Raw genomic sequence first — 20,457 nt, 5'->3', positions numbered from 1 at the left:
GCGCGCAGTCGCAAACCTACTGTTTCAATTTCTATTGTGCACTAAAATTTAGAGTCTTTAAATGTGAAAGTCTTGTTCCGTTCCTTTTTTTGCAGTAGTAAAAAGAAAAGGATGCAGATACTCTAAATTTAGTTTAGAGAGAGACTAGAGAATCGGGATTGTGTCACTTTTTGACTGTCAATTGTGGAATTTGTAAAATAACAATGTAATGTGGGGATAATTAATTAGGTAGGTACTATAAAGGTTACAAACGCACCCAGGTTAGGTTTACCTAAATAGGTATATAAAAGGAAAAGGTGACAGACTGACTAACAAATCTATCAACGCACAGCTAAAACTACTGGACGGATCGGGCTGAAAGTTGGCATGCAGATACATAGCTATTATGACAGGCATAACGTTCCCCTAAAGGGGTGAAATAGGGCTTTGAAATTATGTAGTCCATGCGGACGAAATTACGAGTATAAGGTAGTCAAAATATAAAATCCTTATAACTTAGTGCTATCTTCATAAAAAGTTCTGACTTATCATTGACTAGCTGACCCGGCGAACTTCGTTCCGCCTAACAGTCGATTCAAATAATTTTTTTTTAAATATCAATTCACTATCAGAAATTCTAAAATCCCCACGATTTAGGACTTCAGTACTTTGCAGCATCAGGATTGAGGAGTTAGGATCCGAAGTTCAATGATGTAGCCTATGCTTGGTACCTAAAATAATTTTGCGTCATCCGCAGTTCCTGAAACATTATAGTTTAGGAGTGCTGTACCCTACATCATCAGGGTTGAGGAGTTGAGACTTGAAGTCTGAGAATAAAGTCGTTGCTTGGTACCTACAATATGAATTCACTATGAACACTTCCTGAATCTTGATAACTCAGGCGGGCAGTAACCCTGCAGCATCAGGATTAAGGAGTTGAATCCAGAATTTTTTATGTGAACACCACGAAAACTTTATTTGTTGATTTAAAAAAAAAATTGCAAATCGGTCCAGAAACCTCGAAAAAATCGATGTAGAAAAAAGAACCACCTCCTTTTTGACAGTCGGTTAAAAACCAATGACCTTGAAATATTTACAGAACAATTTTTTAAATATCCCCTTTCTAACAAAAAAAGAATGAATGAAATCGGACTACGCGTTAATGAATTACAACTCGGTATACATTTTAACTTTCATCCCCTCTCCTACGGGAACCATGCTGAATTTCGGGATAAAAAGTATCCTATATTCTTCCTCATAGTATGACCTCAAATCGTACCAAGTTTCATTGGAATCCATTCAGTAGTTTCAGCGTGATGCGCGGCCGTGATACAGACAGACAGACGGACAGACAGACAGACAGACAGACAGATAGACAGACAGACAGACAGACAAAAATGAAAAAATTGGGTTCAGTATCGATTATAGAGTGCCCTCGAAAAAAAATTTTCAAAATATCTTTAATGTACAGAATTTGACCTGTTACAGTTTTATTATAAGTATTGATTAACCTAGCCCTTGGAGCTAGAAAGCTGAAATTTTGCACATAGGAATATCCGACCTCCGATTAGGAGGCGGACGTCCTAACCACTAGGCTATCACAGCTCGCAATAGCACAGCTAGGCAATGTACCTACATAAATACTGAGGCCTAGGTCAACGGGTAAAGGAGTGGACTGAAAACCGAAAGGTCGACGGTTCAATCCCCGTCCGTTGCACTATTGTCGTACGTCTCCCAGCACAAGCTTGACGCTTACTTGGAGAGTAAAGGGGAATATTAGTCATTATTAACATGGCTAATATTCTTTTAAAGAGAGAAAAAAATACTGTTTATCTCGTCTCAGGAGATTGGGTGGAAATTATTTCCCGAAAATAAATTTGGAGTTCGCGAAATAATAAATCAGAATCACAAATAGATATTTGCCGTCGACAGATTTCTGCACGCGTTACCTACTTAATATGCCGCTACACAATAACTACTCGTACAAAAACCTTTTATCGATAAGCCACAGACAAATTTTCGGAGTAAAAAAAGTTTCTATAGAGCCGAGTCCTCCTTTGATGTCAGCTAAGGATTTTGTATAACTTTTATCGTTATACCTACAGAAATCCGATTTTTCCAAATGTCTCCGAAATCAACAGCGTTAAGGGATAGGTAATATTATTTGATCGTGTTTGTTGGAGCAAATTGTACTTACCTAGATTTTATATTGGCACCTTATACCTACCTATTTAATAAAGGATCTATTTCCAAAAGTCATCATTTTCAAATACTACCATTGTCAAAGTAGAATGAAGCATAAACAGTCGTAATATGTATAGTACGGGACAGGTGGAGATGGCTATCGGGGTGGGGACGCCCCGCACAGCCCCCGTGCTAACCTGGTGCAGGATAGCGCAGGTGACGTGCGGGTGTGGGGGCGCCCCCCCCCTCTCCCCCCCCCCCGCCTTATACCCCGATTGCGCATCTTGACATGTCGCGAACTATGCCTACTCTGTAGTTATTGCATAGGTAGCTATTGTGTCAGGGGCAGAGCAGCTTGCGCTTGACATGTTTAATTTTACGCAGTGTTTATATTCTGGAGTCCGGGCGGACACAATTTATATTCACAACACGTCGCAGCAATTTCGTGTAGTAAGACCGTGTATTAATAGTATATTACGACACGTGTGACTTAAACAGTCCATTATTGCACACGTGAGGCAGCGTACGCATCAAACACAAACGAATTTTACGGTGCAATTAAACAAACTAAATTTTAATTATGTATGGAGCGGAAACACTTTCATAGAGCGCTACAGCCCTGGGCAGTGTGTCCATGTTTCCAAAAGGTACTCAGTGCGCTATGGAGCGAGCTGTGTTGGGTATCTTTCAGGGATAAAATCCGAAACGAGGAGAAGAACAAAAGCGACTGACATAGCTCAAAGGATTAGCCAGCTGCAGTGGCAATAGGCAATAGGCATGTCTGACACAAAACTGACAGCAGACGTGTTCTGGAGTAGAGACCAATCATCAGTAAGCACAGTATAGAACGACTTCTAGCCCAGCACAAGGTTTTCTGCCACGTATAACCTAAATACCTTTAAATCAAGAGTGAATAGACATCTTTTAAGCAAGTGCACTGCAATCTAGACCTCATCATATCAATGCAAGCCTATCACGCAATGAAAAAAAGAGGTGGTGGGAAGCGGGTGGATGAGGAAGGTCGAGGACCGTATTTAGTGGTGCGCGCTCTTAAATAGGCCTATGTCTAGCAGCTAACGCACACAGGCTGATGGATTGGATTGGAAATTTTAAAATCCATTTGAAACATTAAAACGAATATAAAGCGCTTATATAAATTTGTTCATGTCACGGTCACCAAGCAAACCGATTGATTTTGTATTTCATATGCCCTTCAGATTTTGCCACCCCTCCAAAATTTGCCTCCCTATTCGTGAGCCCATACTTAAATCCATTGCTGAGTATGCTTAAATCGTATTTTCTGAATTCGCAAATAGAACTTTATCGACGCGCAGTGATGGTATAGTAATATTGTGAACTGAATACCTATTTTAGAAGAGCAACCTCTGAGTTTCTTGCTGGGTCTTCTCGGTAGGAAGAGCATTTCTAGACCCCGCCGGACCCCACGGTTTTGTGCTGTACCTAACTACCTTGATATTGTCAGTCAGTCATTCTCTGCTTTTATATAGATACTTATAGTTTTTGCCCGTGACTTTGTCTGCGATACATACCTATTATATAATTTATAGATTATTACATATATCAAAGATTTTCGGAGATTACCCCCTACATGTAAACTCACAAACTACCTGTTTAATTTAAACGCGAGACAAGGGGATAGCACCAAAGCTAGTAAACATACTAATACGATTAATTTAAGGCTAATTAGTCTAAAGACGTTTGTGCACTCATCCGTATTCGACCGTTAAACAAATACGTAGGTACATTCGATTCGTATTTTCTTCACAGATCCGTAAAATCGCGGATGAGTTCACAAACGCCCAAAGGCTGCAAACAAAATTTAAATGAAACTGTAAATTATAAACTGCGTAACAAAGTATGTAAACGTTAATATCAGTTTAATAACGGTCTCGAAACTCGGCATTATTGCTGAATGTTTATGATGTTTATTGTTTACTATGAACGGCTATGAAGGAACCAGCCTAGGATTCTGCTGATTCTGCTCCCTGTTACTTAATTAATGACGGGCAGACGGACAAACAGACAGACAGACAGACAACAAAGTGATCCTATAAGGGTTCCTCTTTTCCTTTTGAGGTATGGAACCCTAAAAAAACACATAGTACATGAACTCAGAAAACATTACATTCCTTTTTTGGGGTCGTGTAATCTGTAATTAAATATACCTTAACAATCCATACATCCATCTATACTAATACTTATTATGCATTGCGAAAGTCTGTCTGTCTGTCTATCTGCTAGATTTCACGACCCATTGGTTAAACCGATTTTGACGATATTCGGTACAGAGATAGCTTGCACCCCAGGGAAGAACTTAGCTACTTTTTATTCGGGAAAAATTAAAGAGTTCCCACGGGATTTTTAAACCCAAAATCCACCCGGCCAAAGTCGTGGTTATCATCTAGTAAAAAATAATGAATAAATAGCCCTGATACTTCTTTATGTAAGAACTAGCTTATGCTCGCGGCTTCGTCCGCGTAGACTACACATATTTCAAACCCTATTTCACCCCCTTAGGGGTTTTTCAAAAATCCTTTCTTAGCGGATACCTACATCATAATAGCTTTCTGCATGCCAAATTTCAGCTCGATCCATCCAGTAGTTTGAGCTCTGCGTTGATAGATCAGTCAGTCAGTCAGTCAGTCAGTCACCATTTCCTTTTATATATTTCGATAAAGATTAAGCAAGCGCTCATAGCAATAACAGCTAAGTACATAGAAGCTCACTGAATCCTATGAAAGACCTTTGAATCGTGTAATTTATTGGACAGAATGAATGTCGCAGCGCCGCCGGCCACCCGCCGGGCTAATTGTTAACCGCCGACCACCCGCCGGCGTCTGCTAACTAATTATTGTCACTTACGCTGTATCTACGCGCCTCTGAACAACTAAATTTTATTGTTGACTAGCTGAAAAAAAAAGAATTAGCGAAACCGGTTTAGCTGTTCTCGAGATTTGCGATCAGCAACATACTCAGCGATTCATTTTTATTTATTGTTGATAGGCACAATTCAATTGATTGTGACCTTGTCATATGATACGCGAGGAGGATAGAGAGGAGATCTCAGATCAACAATCGGTAGGTACAGTACAATCGAGCCGTGGGTGGTGAATACCTATACATTTTGAAATTCGGACATTGGGGATGACGTAAACAGCACGTGTTATCACCTAAAATATCGTTGTATATGAATAATGATGTGTTGATCGAACACGAAAAATGCGTTGATTTCATCTCTCGTCACGTGTTGTGCGATTAGCTTTAGGCAGATTACCTGTGCCTCAGATTTCTATACTTATATCGAAAGAATAGATGAAGAGTGAAACACGTAGTCGAGTTTTTAAAAACTTTTTATATTAACTAACTAGCTGCCCTGGCGAACTTCGTTCCGCCTAACAGTCGATTAAATTTTTTTTTTAAATTTATCTCCGTAAGAAGTAAGAACCTACCTCGTATTTCAAGAAATATTATAAAAAAGAATTAGCGAAATCGGTTCTCCTGTTCTCGAGATTTGCGATGAGCAACACATTTAGTGATTCATTTTTATATTATAGATTAATAAGTATAAAGAGTTTGTAAAAACTTTTGTAAACACTATTTTTGAACTCGAAGCCCCAACTCCACAACCCTGACGCTGTAAAGAATTGCATTCCTAACTCGTGGTCATTTAAAAAGTGGCCTAATAAATCGGTTAGAAAGAGGAACAACTAAACAGACGCGATGCCGCGGCCGCTTGCTTCATTCATCCCTATTTGCATTGGGCTTTGAAATCGGTATGTTACTTGCCAGCGGGACAGGAGTGGCGAAGGCGGGTAGAGACTGAAAGAGGCGCGAGGGGTGCAACGGATCGACGTGATTATTTTGCATGGAGAGACTGGACATAAGCATAGGCTACTGTTATCTCGAAAAATCAAAGAGTTCCCACGGTATTTTTAAAAACCTAAATCCACACGGACAAAGTCGCGGGCATCAGCTTGTTCTGAAATATATTACGTACTAGCTGATGCCCGCGACTTCGTCCGCGTGGATTTACGTTTTTCAAAATCCCGCGGGAATTCTTAGATTTTCCGGGATAAAAAGTAGCCTATCTGTTAATCCAGGGTATATATAATCTATCTTCATTCCAAATTTCAGTCAAATCCGTCCAGTAGGTTTTGCGTGAAGGAGTAACAAACACACACACACACACACACACACACACATACAAACTTTCGCCTTTATAATATTAGTGTGATGTGATATTATATGATTTTAACCATTTGGTACAGGGATATCTTGCATCTTGTGCTTGGATTTGAATCAGGTAAGTAATTCTGGAGCTTGCACTCATGACTTACTACAGCTGTGCGAGCTTTTAAAGGAAGAACAAAGTCGCGTAATTCCTTTAGCACGAAATTACTAACTTGATTCCTCTACAATGCTCATAAAGGAAAAATATATTACGTCGGTTAATAATTTCAGCAGCTTAAGCCTTAAGAATTTGCTCATTTATCCTACTTTACTGGGCTTTACTCCAAAGAAACACAAAGTGTAAAAAATAAAGCCCCTCGTTTAAGCATTCAAGTAAGATCAAACGCATAGACAGGTATAATCGCTAAATTACAAAGCTTACCTCAGGTGAAGTCTCTTTGATGCGGCAACATCGCTTCGAGCTAAAATCTGGAACAATAAAAGACCGTTAAATATTAATACTTCGGCTGAAGAGGAATTAAGTTACAGCCCGTTCCCACTTGTCCGCTTAAACATCCGATTAAAATCTGGGCCTGGATTTTAATCGGATGTTCCAGTGGCAGAATATTTTGACACAAAATCGGAACTATGAATATAAAATGTTCTGTCACTGGAACATCCGATTAAAACCCGGGCCCGTCAGACGTAAGGGGGAAAGTACGTACAAACGTATTAGGTGCTAGTAATTTTATTTTTGATTGTTCTAAATCTAAAACTAAGCTAGACATAATAATTCTTCTTTTATAGTTGAACTAGCTTATGCCCGCGACTTCGTGTGCGGTGACTTTATAAATTTAAAACTCCTATGTCACCCCCTAAGAGGTACAATTTTCAAAAATCCTTCCTTAGCGGATGCCTATGTAATAGGTAGACGTACGTCATAATCAAATCGTTCCCACGGGTATTTTTAAAAAACCTATTTCTATCCACGCGAACGAAGTCACAGGCATCAGCTAATATTGTATTCTTGTTCTTCAAGTTAAATAGAAACCTACAGAGAAACATCATAATCAAATAAATAAGTAAGGAGAGTTCACTAACGAGTTTGCTGTTAACAACTTCACGACATTTAATTAACCCAAGATTCTTTTGTACAGACAAGTCCTGATGCCCATTTGGACTTATGGCATACAGCTGTGGGGCTGTACCAAAAAAAGTAACATCCAAATCATCCAACGGTTCCAAAACAAAGTACTCAGGAATATTGTAAATGCACCCTGGTACATCAGAAATGATGATATTCATAGGGACCTTCAAATTGAATACGTCCATAAAGTTATCACCAAATCTGCCAAAGCCCACGACTATAGGCTTCACCACCACGTTAACGTTGAAGCAATCCAGCTGCTTGACGTAACGGAGACAGTGAGAAGACTAAAAAGGACCAAACCTTTTGAGTTAGTGTATAGTGATTAGTGATAGTGTACATAGTGTAAGTGCTGAAAGAACACGTGAACAAAGTGTCATATCTCAAATCAAGAAAGACTAAGATGCGTCAGTGGACAATTTCTTAGTATATAAGATAATTTATAAGTTTAGGTTAAAATAAAATTACTTATTAGTCATACATTAGGCTAGATCGTAATATAATTGAGTAGCTAATTGGCACTCAACAATAAGGAAAAAAAAAAAAAAAAAAAAAAAAAAAATTTAATTAACCCCTTTGAAGCCTTTTCAGGGGTAACAGGATAAACACCTGAAGCTGATTGCACATCTACGGGGGTAGCAGGTACCTGCAATGTAATTACCACGCTGCAATAATCGCAATTGTTTTAATAATTGGCTGCATTTATGGTATTTTTGCTGCAATAAGTTATTCAATTTGGTAATTATAGAGACACTAGAGAGTGACAGGCTGTCAGCTAGTCAAGATGATTACGATTGTACATACAATTAGATGAATAAAGGTCCAAACGCATTTGTGCTGCGCTGCGCGACGCGACGCTGTTATGTGTGCACGTCGCTCAAGCACGCTCAAGTGCGCTTTGCTCCATACAAACTCATAATATAAACTACTTATATTTGCCGCGCCCGCCGCGTCACACAAGTGTGTTGACACCTTAAAGCGGTGATAGTCTATTCATTGTCGATCTTCCAGTCGGGGGGGTCCAGGGTTCGATCCCGGGCATGCACTCGACTTTCACTAAGCTTTAATTGTCAGGAAAACATCGTGAGGAAACTAATTGTATCGTGAGGAAACTTGTATACCTCAGTGTTCTCCATAATGTTCTCAAAGTTTTCTCTAAAATCTGCCAATCCGCACTTAGCCAGCGTGGTAGGCTATACTTTTCTCATTCTGAGAGCGGACCTGTGCTCAGTAGTGAGCCGGTGACGGGTTGGTCATGAGCAAAGTCAAAGTACACTCTATAGATCTCACCCTTAGCCTTAGAGAGCGGCATTTATATTGAAAATTATGCGACGAGTTTTAAAAGCCTCAAACGTACATTACTTCTAATAACAGTTCGTAATACTTAAATAACACCTAAAATACTTTGAGATGGTATTTTAAGTGTAAGATTTTCTGTTGGAAGTAGGCTTTGCATTGTTTTAATTATAAAGTTAATCAAAATTTTACAATCCCTCATAAAATTCTGACAAATCCTTCCACCAATAAAGTAAATTAATGAGAAGGAAATTGCTTGCAAAATTAGAAAATTTAAAGCTGATCGCACATCTCACCGCAACGAACGCAACGCACACAATAAAAATATATTTTAACTTTTTATACATATTATATTTAGTATAAGTACGGACTCGGCTCCAAACGTATAAAGTACGGGCAAAATTGCTTTTATTGACTGAAATTATTTAGTGATAGAGGCGACAAGAATAATTTCCTTTAATTTTACAAATAAGTAGCTAGTGCAATCTACTCTTATATTATCTCTGTGATTTTTCATGATCAGTTAAGCGGTTAGGCTGTAAAAATTTAACAGACAGACAGACATAATTTCACATACTATATCACATTATATTAGTATGTTGTATGGATTCACTCACAAGGAAACCAACAGCGCCTCTATCGGACGAATCCATAAACTACAATTTTTCATTAAGTTGAAAAACATTATAGCTTAGCTACGAATTTCGTAGCAATATCGTAGCAGTATCTCTACGAGATAGCAACTTCACTTATGTAAATGCTGAGTTCGAGTTTCAAATCTCAGAAACTACTGAACGGATTTTCATACGATTTTCACCAATAGAAAGAGGGATTATTTGCAAAGATGATAGGCTATAATATATTTACATTTTGCGAAAGTAAGCTGTGTAAAGTGAGGAGTAAGTCGAAAAAAATCATCTTATCTGAGAGCTTCCGAGGCGTGCACTGCGTAAATAGTTATACGAAAACAATGTACCTAGGTAAGTATAGTGAAATAATTTTAAATACATATCAAAAATTGCGTAACCGGCAGGAATCGAACCTGCATCTTCTGGGTTCGCGCCCGTTGCCTTGACCAACTCGGCCACGGTTTCGCTTACCGCCAGTGACGTGATACGTATGTTCTCTCAGTACTGAAGCGACTGTTTAATATATTTATGTATTTAAAATTATTTAGTAATTTCCTTGAAGTGTAGGTAAAACACTAAAAAATTATAAAAAATATAGTGAAATAGTTCCTCTCAAAAAAACCGAACTTATCCAGCTGTAAAAGATAAATGTTACCAGTGCGAAACCGCGGCTGATCGCTAGTAGGTAGTAGATATTTTTTGTCAGTTACGAGTAGAGCCAATCTATTTTTACCCGAATACGCAAGCAATGGTGATGGCAGTTGGGTGTTTATCGGTTCATTGGTTCCGTAATGATTGCTAAACTACTAATTACTTATTAAACTAGTAATTTGAACTGCAAGCTGACTGCAAAATTGCAATTTGTGGTTGACTTGCGGTGTAAACGCACAACGTCTGTACTCTGTCTTGACCCTTAGATTTTGATGAGGTTTAGCTACTGGCTATAAATAGAACGTGCGTATGTGAGTTTTTATATTCCATCATAACTTCTAAATGCCTCAACCTCAACATGAAACCTCACATCATCCCGAGTGAAAAAATATAATATTGCACTATTTTCAAATGTGTTTTTTTTTACTTTTTAGTTCATATTTTGGCAGGGCAATCGTATTTTTTTTAATAATTATTTGTTTCTTACATTGATTAAATTGAACAGAAAAAATTAATTGAGCTATAACAACATAGCAGTAATATTTAGCTCATTAATTGTCTCATCAGTACACAAACAAGGCACGAATCTAATTAATTACGTCGTTTGTCTTTGCGTCAATCTGTCTACATTACGGACATTTGAGACGATCATTTCGCCTATAATTGTATAGGGCGTGAATCATGAATCATGATAGCATGTGATTAACGCGTTGATAGGGTGTTTCGATTGTTTAAAATTATTACTAGCTGATGCCCGCGACTTCATACGCGTGGATTTAAGTTCTTGAAAATCCCGTACGAACTCTTTGATTTTTTGGGATAAAAAGTAGCCTGTGTCCCTTTCAAGGTCTTAAAGGTAGGTTAGGTTAGGTTTCTATATCCATATAGTGTCTTTCTGCGAGCAAGTGCTCGCATTAAAGGAGGCGGCTGAACGAGAAAGAGAGCTGGATCCCAACGCTCATCCCATACGCCAAGTAAACGCCAAGGGCAAAGGAGGCGCCGATATGCTCACTACCTCGGGCCGTAAACCCGAGGAGGAAGGCAGGGGCATCCTGTAGGGAAGCCCTGTGAGGTATCTGTACCGCTGAGACGGCATAGTAGTAGGTATGCAAACTGCGTTCCTGTGCCGCCTCATCATGGCGCTGACGGGTCCGCTGGGTTTTAGTGGGTATTCTGGGTTACAGTGAGTCCCACATACCTCCCCGGAAGAAACGTGGTTCAGCTGCGTTTCTTCCGGGGAGGATACGTAAAAGCATTTCCCAGCGAAAAAAAAAAAAAAAAAATTCTATATCCATGCAAAAAAAACACGTCGATCCGTTGCTTTCGCGACGTGATAAAAGGACAAACCAACTTTTTGACATTTGTAACATTATCATTTAAATTTGTATTTTTTGTGGCTAAGTATTTAATGTGACGAATTTTATCAAAACTATGTACACGTTGTTAGGTATATCATAAGTCATAACATATTGCATGCTAATAGGCAGAATTTGGCTGTACCTTTTTGTTTTGTAATATCTGCACTGTTTACCCGCACTGTTTATTCGCAATAAAGAAATTTGAATTTGAATTTGAAAAACCAACAAACCAACAAACAAACACACTTTCCCATAATTATAATAGGGGTAGTGATTAGCCAAAAAAGTGATGATAGCTTAATGGCAGAGCGAACTACAGTGAGGGAACTCTCGGTTTGATCCCGAATTGACATCTGTCAAACTATGCTGGAGCTAGAAGTGACGTGAAATCGTGAAATCAAAGATACCTAGTCTTTTCATAGCCTTCCATCAAACCTCGATGTTTTGTTACAAGTTTCATAAGTTCTGTAGTGAACGTTGCTAATGGTTTTAGACTTCAACCTGATATTCGGAGTTTGATGTCAGGCACGCACTTATAACTTTTTCTGAAACGTTACAAGTGCCTGCATTTCTGAAAAATCAGAAGTATACCTAATATAATATCAATTGCTTTAACGGTGAAGGAAAAACATTGCGAGAAATCTGCCTGAGAGTTCTCCATAATATTCTCAAAAGTATGTGAAGTCTGCCCTTCCACACTTAGGCTGGGATCTATAGATCAATACAGCTCAGCCTAAGTGTGGAATGCTTAAGGGTGGACCGTACTTAGCTCAGACTTAAGTTTCTGTTAAAACGAGACGGTTTTATGCACGCGATATAACGCTGTCTCGTTTCAACAATGTCTTAAGTATAAGCAAAGTCAAAGTACGCTCTATAGATCTCAGCCTTAGTAGCGTGGCGGAGCATGGCTTTAACCCATCTCATTCCAAGAGGGGACCCATTGGGATGTGGGCTAAGTTTGCACGCATGACGAAACGAATGCATGAAAACGGCAATGAATCACACTTCATTGACTGAGCTATTGTTGTTGTTGAAGTATAGTACGCGACAGATCGAAATGGCAATCGGGGTGTGGACGCCCCGCACAACCGCACAGCCCTCACGCTTAACCCGGTGCAGGATGTGGTGTACGGGGCGTCCCCCTGCCTCATACCCCGATCGCCATCTCGACTTGTTGCGTACTGTACAATAGAACCTTTCGTTTCATGCACCTACTATATACTTCATTTAAAATAAAATGCCTTCTTTGATCACAATAAAAATCGCTGTGATGACAAAGTAGAGAAAGCTTCGATAAGCGCACTCCAAGGTGACAACTGACAGGAGATCGCTCAAGAGACAAGACACCCTCAAGATCTGAAGGAATCACGTCTCTTGACTTGATAGCGTAGGCTGAGTGCCTACCACTCAGCATCGCTAATTCGCTAAGTCACTGAGACATTGGAGTAAGGTAGTACACGACCGGTCGAGATGGCGATCGAGGAGGGAACGCCCCGCACACCCACACAGCACCCGTGCTAACCCGGTGCAGACGAGCGCGGGTGATGCGGGTAACCCCCTGCCTCATACCCCGATCTACGATCTATTTTTGTTTTGTATTCTTATTTCTATAGTAGGTACCTAAGTAATATCAAATATCATCATCTCAAGATAATTGATATTTGAGCACGCTACGCATAATATTCTGGCCCATTTTATTCAGTGAGTGACTTGAAAATTACCCTGAAAGAATTTTTACTTAGTGGTTTGCTAATGCTGGGTAAATCTCTATCCATCCTAGTCCATACTAATATTATAAATGCAAAAGTGTGTCTTTCTGTCTGTCTGTATGTCTGCTAGCTTTTCACGGCCACATCGTTCAACCGATTTTGGTACAGAGATAGCTTGTAAGGACATCTAAGATTACTATTTGTCCGGAAAGTCAAAGAGTTCCCACGGAATTTTCACATAGGTATTCTTACTCAGGCTCTTTACGCCCTGCATCCGATCCGAATCCGACAATTCTCTGTCTGAAGTAGCCGTAGTAAGTAGGTACTATTTTTTTATTCAGATACAAGTTAGCCCTTGACTGCAATCTCACCTGGTGGTAAGTGACGATGCAGTCTAGGATGGAAACGGGCTAACCTATGGAAGGTTTATAATAAACCCATGCCACTTCGGTTTCTACTTGGCATCGTACCGGAACTCTAAATCGCTTGGCGGCACGGCTTTGCCGGTAGGGTGGTAACTAGCCACGGCCGAAGCCTCCCACCAGCCCAGACCAGAAATTTGGAAATTATAAAATTCCAAACCCCTGTCAGGGATCGAACCAAGGACCTCCCACTAATAAGACAAGTGCGCTTACCACTGCGCCAGTGAGATCGTCAAAGACTTATACTCGTAGGTAAATCCTTATTTGGTATTAATAGGTACATATGTGGTAATTGAATAAGGATAATTTATAGTAGTAACAAAATATATCGCTCAATGAGCTATTTTGATGTAATTTTATAGAACCAAGGAGGTAAAAGAATCCGTATAAGTCATTGAAAGTGTATAGTAATATACTTGAAACAATTGATGTCGGAGCAATCTATCTTTGCTACAACGCACATAACTCCAAAATTTTAGAGGTGCGTGCTCGGAATCGAACCGTGGAGCTATCACTGCTTATGTTATAAGTATAGGTAAATACCTGTACCTATCTCTACTATACTCGTCAAATAATGGTGAAAACTGCATTAAAATCCAAAGAAGTTTCGGGATTATAAGCAAATAGGTACACAGAATGCAATTGCAAGACGAAGACAGACGAAGTTTTTTTTTTTTTTAAATATTAGCCATGTTAAATGACTAATATTCCCCTTTCCTCTCCAATTAAGCGTCAGGCTTGTGCTAGGAGTAGGTACGACAATAGTGCAACGGGCGGGGTTTGAACCGTCGACCTTTCGGTTTTCAGTCCACTCCTATACCGATTGAGCTATTGAGGCTCTTGAAGATTGCAATAGGCTACTTGACAATTTTTTTAAGTTGGTCTTAAATGGTTAATATTTGTCCTATTATATCAAAAAAATTAACACTATATTTTTTTGCGCCCTAAAAACCGTAAAACTTTAATTTAAAAAAATATTTTTCTTAGACAGGTGAAAACACTGTCGGCCATGTTTGGCCGATAGATTATCTGTGCTCTGACGTCATGCATTTGTAAACAACAGTATAACCCTGTGGTTAGAAAAAAAAGAAAGAAAAATATTTTTTTAAATTAAAGTTTTACGGTTTTTAGGGCGCAAAAAAATATAGTGTTAATTTTTTTGATATAATAGGACAAATATTAACCATTTAAGACCAACTTAAAAAAATTGTCAAGTAGCCTATTTTTGTAAGTGTACGAAAATTGTACGTATATCATACAACGGCTTTACTCACATGTTTCGTAGACAATATCACTCACGGTAGTTTAAACACTAAAATGTACGAAAATTATCTAGAGGTTATCTGATGATTATTTTTAAAGAGTTAAGTTGATATTTTGTAACTTTCATTACGAAGTGGCAATGGGCAGTGCATATAGTTTGAAAAACCGATAGACGTTGGGGTCCTAAGGTCCTGGAATGGCGACCTCGCACCGAAAAGCGCAGCGTTGGAAGACCACCACTAGGTGGACAGACGACATCAGACGAGTCGCAGGGAGCCGCTTGATTCAGGCGGCGTAAGACCGTGGCGTGTGGAAGTCCCTGCAAGAGACCTATGTCCAGCAGTGGACATCTATCGGTTGATGATGATGATGATGATGAACTTTCATTAAAATATAATTATTATAGCGTAAACACAACGACTTGCATAAACAGCATGGCAATTATGTATGGTATATCAAACTTACCTTAAAAAGTCCGCTTATAACCCGGAAAGTCTATATAAATTGTTCATTATCTACTTATGTATACATAATAATAATTCTAACTAATTAACCAGTTATTTATCTAAAAGTTTTTTTAATTCGCACTATATTTTTCCGCACCTTAAGTTTCACTAATTACATATTATGATAAACATTACACTATTTGAAAACTTTTCTATAAGTAATATTTCACTTTAGGCTCATAAGCTCACTCACGTCCGTTCGAACCAAAGTTCAATTAAATACTGAAAAACGATTCCTGTACACGGCACTCTTTCATTAGCTGTTTGGAGTACTTATCCAGTATTTTAACGAATAAGATACGATACATTGCGTATAATGAAGGAAAACCTCAATGAAATTTTCTTGTGTTTAACGTAATGAACGTTAATTTATGCTTTTATTCATTTTAAAGGAGTATGTGTGCTACGCTTATCATACTAAACTGTAAACACTGATAAGGTCAGAACTTTTGAAAGAATCTTTGGAGCTTTTTCCTCTAGCAAATTAATAGTTACCTACAAGTTACATATTATACAGGTAGGTACGATTAGAAATCAATACGTGCCTTTTCATAAGCTCTGGATTAAAAAAAAACCGGCCAAGTGCGTGTCAGGCTCGCGCAACGAGGGTTCCGTACTACAGTCGTATTTTTCCGACATTTTACACGATAATTAAAAAACTATGATGCATAAAAATAAATAAAAATCTGTTTTAGAATGCCCAAATGAAGCCCTTTCATATAATACCCCACTTGATATAGTTATCTTACTTCGGAATGGAAAATACTAATTTTTAGTACATGACCACAATTTTTTTTTTGTGTGATGTAACCACAAATTCACGGTTTTCTGATTTTTCACCTAATTTCTGCTATAAGATCTACCTGCCTGCCAAATTTCATGATTCTAGGTCAACGGGAAGTACCCTGTAGGTTTCTTGAGAGACCGACAGACGGACAACGAAGTGATCCTATAAGGGTTCTGTTTTTCCTTTTGAGGTACGGAACCCTAAAAACCTTTATTAGGAACCCTTTCATCTTTTCGCCTATTTGAATGGACATAAAATGGCCAATTAAGTAAATATTTTAGGAATTGCGTGATACATAAGTACATACTTTGCATTTATGGCTGTCCTTATAATATTGTAAATTAAACTCGCTGATTGAAAACTAACCACAAGAATTGCTGAACGAATTTTATTCAAGCTTTCAAAGCTGATTGGTGTTGGTCGGATCCGGTTGGAGTAGGTTTTTATACGGCACTTAATAGCTGTATAAGAAAATCAGTTTATCAAGAGGATTTTCAAAAGGAATGAAATGACTTTCTATTCTAATAAAGTTTTACAAAATATGTCTTTGAATCGTCAATTGAATGGTTCAAAATCACTTGCTACCGCGAAAAAGTAAGAACTCATCGTATCGCGTATATCGTATTTCATCACATTCAATAAAAAATCGGGCAAGTGCGAGTCAGACTCGCGCACCGAGCGTTCCGTGCTCCGGTATTTTTTTCGACATTTTGCACGATAAATCAAAAACTATTACGCATAAAAATAAATACAAATCTGTTTTAGAATATACAGGTATACTTCTAGGAATATACTTTGAAAATTGAAAATACTAATAATATGTTCATTAACACATTTTAATTTTTTTTGTGTGATGTAATCACACAAAAAAAATTAAAATACACAGTTTTCAGATTTATTGCTAGAAAAAGGCCTACCTACCCGCCAAATTTCATGATTCTAGGTCAATGGGAAGTACCCTAGGTATAGGTTTTCTTGACAGACAGACGGGCAGACGGGCAGACGGACAGAAATACAGAAAGACAACGAAGTGATCCTATAAGGGTTATTTTTTCCTTTTGAGGACGGAACGGTACGGAACCCTAAAAATTACATATTTCAGAAATCTCCAAAGCACCGAGTGTGACCGAGTCATCTGACGTCAGTGCACTTAATGTTATTTATCACCATCAGTTCACACCAGTTATTAATGGATCCTACGTTAGGTTTGTTTGGTTAAAAATTACGAGTACGCACATTAGCCGCTTCCAAAATCATTCATTTTATGGGTGCGAACTAAAGATTATCATGATCAACCCATCGCTGGCTCACTACAGAGCACAAGAGGCGATGGGTTGATCATGAAGATTGATGAGTCTCTGATTGCAACTATTGATACAACTCTAAAGTCATACCTTTCTGCTACGGACGTCACATCAAAGTTGTTTGCTCAAAGCTCTACAATATACACTTTATCAGTCATCACAGACGTGGGCACAGATAGTACTTATCGTCACTATCGATACCTCGTGTGCACCGCACATGTACGTGGCTCGTGTGATAGACTGACGCAAAACGGTTCGTTAAAATAAAGCCGATCAAAAAAGCGTTGTTCTATATAAAGTTTTTCAAACTTTTATTGCTTTGTGAAAATAACGCTTCACTATACTATGACCTATTTACTAACATGACTCCTCAATTTTAACAGGTGGTGATTTTACTCTGCTGGGACGGTGAAAAGCAAAATCAAGATTTTTTTGTCAAACGACCCCTTTTAATTGTACCTTTGTTGCACTTACCGCCGTAGTTTGCCAGCTTTGGCCGACATTGATGTCGATTCTGATGTTTTTCTCTAATGGATTAAGAGCCAGCGCAGACCTTCGTTATTTTATAAAAGCAGAAAGTTTCTCTGCGTATTGTCCCGAACAGAATACAGGGAGGAACTATCAGCGACTATGAGGTTTGCATCATGGTGGCTTTGGGAGATAACAGATAAAAGCCACCATGATCCAAACTTCATAGTCTCTGATCGTTCCTTCCTGTGTTCTGTTCGGGACAATACGCAGAGAAACATTCAGCTTTTATAAAATAACGGAGGTATGGCACGCGCTGGCTCTCTCTCTATAAACTTAGCAGCACAGCAGCGGGGTCTTCTCCGTTTGGTCTAGAGACCAAGACCGGAACACTTTCGTAAAGTTGTCCGACATAGTACCAAGGTACGAGCGAGCGAGTCGTAAAATTGAAAGGGGCATCGCAATTTGCAACGTACGTTGAGCGTAGCTAAAAAATATAAATAGGTAGGTACGTATTAAATTTATTGTAAAGTGATTTATTGCCGATATCGCTGAATACCGGAGTTATTATAGCTTTTACATTTAGCCTTGCATTCTGAATGGATGTGCGCCCGACTGTCGACTGCCTGGCAAACGGTTGGCTTTGGCTTTATGGAGAGTGACTGTCAAATTTATTGTAAAATACTGGTACGTAAAATGCCGATTCACTGACTTTCAAAATAACACCATGGAATAATTTATGCGTAAAAATTGAGATTCATGCTAATCCATCTCTCTTTATTTTTGCCGAAATGAGTTCTTTGATTAAAATTGCGAAGGATCATTGCCTATATGTAGATAACTACTACAAGCAATAGAAAGAAAGCCATCATTTTGGTAACTATTCTTCATATCTGAAGATCATGTCCGCAATCCGTGCTTTCGTCACAAGGTGACTATAACCATCCATTACAAGTTAACTCTAGACTGCGATCTCAGATGACAGAAGGGGTATGGAAGTCGAGTACTCACGGTATTCGCAAGCATTACCGTCAAACAAAATACAACAAAAACCGGCGTGTAGGGTTCCGTAGTCACAATCCTCGAAAAACAGATATAACTCCCCCTACTTAGCCATGATTGTTTTCCTTTAAAATTGCTTATATATACTACTGCTCTGAATTTTTTCACGTTCCTATATACTACCATTTGGCTGATAGAGGGGGGGGGGGGGGGGGGGGGGCACTTGACTCTAATAAAAATTAATAAGTAGATCCAAAGTCCGTAATTAATTCCGATGGAGTTAAATTTTGTGTGAGTTTCCGTAAAAAATCTACATTTTTTTAAATAATTACGCTGAAAAAGGAAAAGTAGACTTAAATAGGAAGGGAAGAATTTCGTGTGGTACAAACCACTAGTGGAAGCGTTTTGTTTGAATCAAATTAAATTATTAAGTATATTTTATTACAGTACCGAGAAACAGGTCAGCCGCCGAATCCAACTCGGCTGGGTAACGTTCAGGAAGCTTCAAGATGTCTTCTTGTCCAAAATTCCTCAGTGCTTGAAGAGCAAAGTCCACGAACAGAGTGTGTTGCCAGTGATGACATTTGGATCCGAGACATAGTCGCTAACTATGTGCCTCATAAGAAAGCTCAGAGTCATTTAGCGGGCGATGGAGAGAGCTATGCTTGGAGTTTCTCTACGTGATCAAATCAGGAATGAGAAGATCCGTAGGAGAGCTAGAGTGACCGACATAGCTCAACGGGTTGCGAAGCTGTAGTACTAGTTTCGAACCCATCCGGGGTCCATTTTCAAGGGAGTCAGTTCGCAAACGCGCCGCGGTTGTGGCGAACTGACTCACTTGAAAAAGGACCCCGGATGGGTTCGAAACTAGTCGGGCTAACGTCGACTAAACACGTGAGTACAGCCGGGACAGATATTATATACAATGACTAATATTCTTTAAAAAGAAAGAAAGAGATATTCTTACAAACCAAACAGTATTTTTATAGATACGCCTAAGGTATAGCTGTAACATAAGTTATGAAACCAGCTGGTAGCATGTAGATTGTAGATTACGTAGAAACTGCATCAATCATAGCCAAAATCTCAATTATTGTGACTAACTGAATTTATGGTAGGTACCAGGTACAATCAGAGGCGATTGCAATCGTCACATTATAGCTGGCATTCTACGACGGTACGACCCTACACTTCTGCTGCTCGATTGCGGTAGACTGACAGCTACAATGTCACGATCGCAATCACCTCTGATTGGTTGACGCTCGCTCACTATTGGCTACAATGCATTGTTGCAACAAGAATCGCACAAACTCAGCCAATCACAACAATTGAGATTGTAATAATGATTGATGCAGGTTTTATGAAATCGACCTACAGATTCAACTAACGGATCATATTTCCGAATGTCTGCGGTCGGCCTAAATGTTAACGAGTACTTAAAAGCTAAATGAGTAGCATTAAATTGCGACTCTCAATTACCATGAAATTGGGTCAAGTACCTCCTTTTATAATTACAGACTCCTGTTTTACAATGGAAGTCGCAAGTCTGTTTTTAGATTCG

General features: G+C 38.9%; 1 protein-coding gene across 5 annotated transcripts in view; it reads right to left on the bottom strand.

Annotated features, from left to right (window-relative positions):
* LOC117981808 (adenylyl cyclase 78C-like) overlaps window positions 1-20,457 on the bottom strand; it is an 83,205-nt gene that overhangs the window by 41,440 nt on the left and 21,308 nt on the right. For 4 of the 5 annotated variants that reach the window (XM_034968005.2, XM_069509756.1, XM_069509755.1 and 1 more), the window contains exon 2: window positions 6,797-6,843. The gene's annotated coding sequence lies outside the window, so the exon portion shown is untranslated. Of the gene's footprint in view, window positions 1-6,796; window positions 6,844-15,294; window positions 15,520-20,457 lie in introns of those variants that run through there. The other variant, XM_069509754.1, reaches the window with a different exon arrangement.

The sequence above is a fragment of the Maniola hyperantus genome, chromosome 4 (assembly GCF_902806685.2).
Source record: "Maniola hyperantus chromosome 4, iAphHyp1.2, whole genome shotgun sequence".
NCBI lineage: Eukaryota > Metazoa > Arthropoda > Insecta > Lepidoptera > Nymphalidae > Maniola > Maniola hyperantus.
The sequence above is the reverse complement of the archived record's forward strand: the minus strand, read 5'-3'. Positions and strand labels throughout refer to the sequence as shown.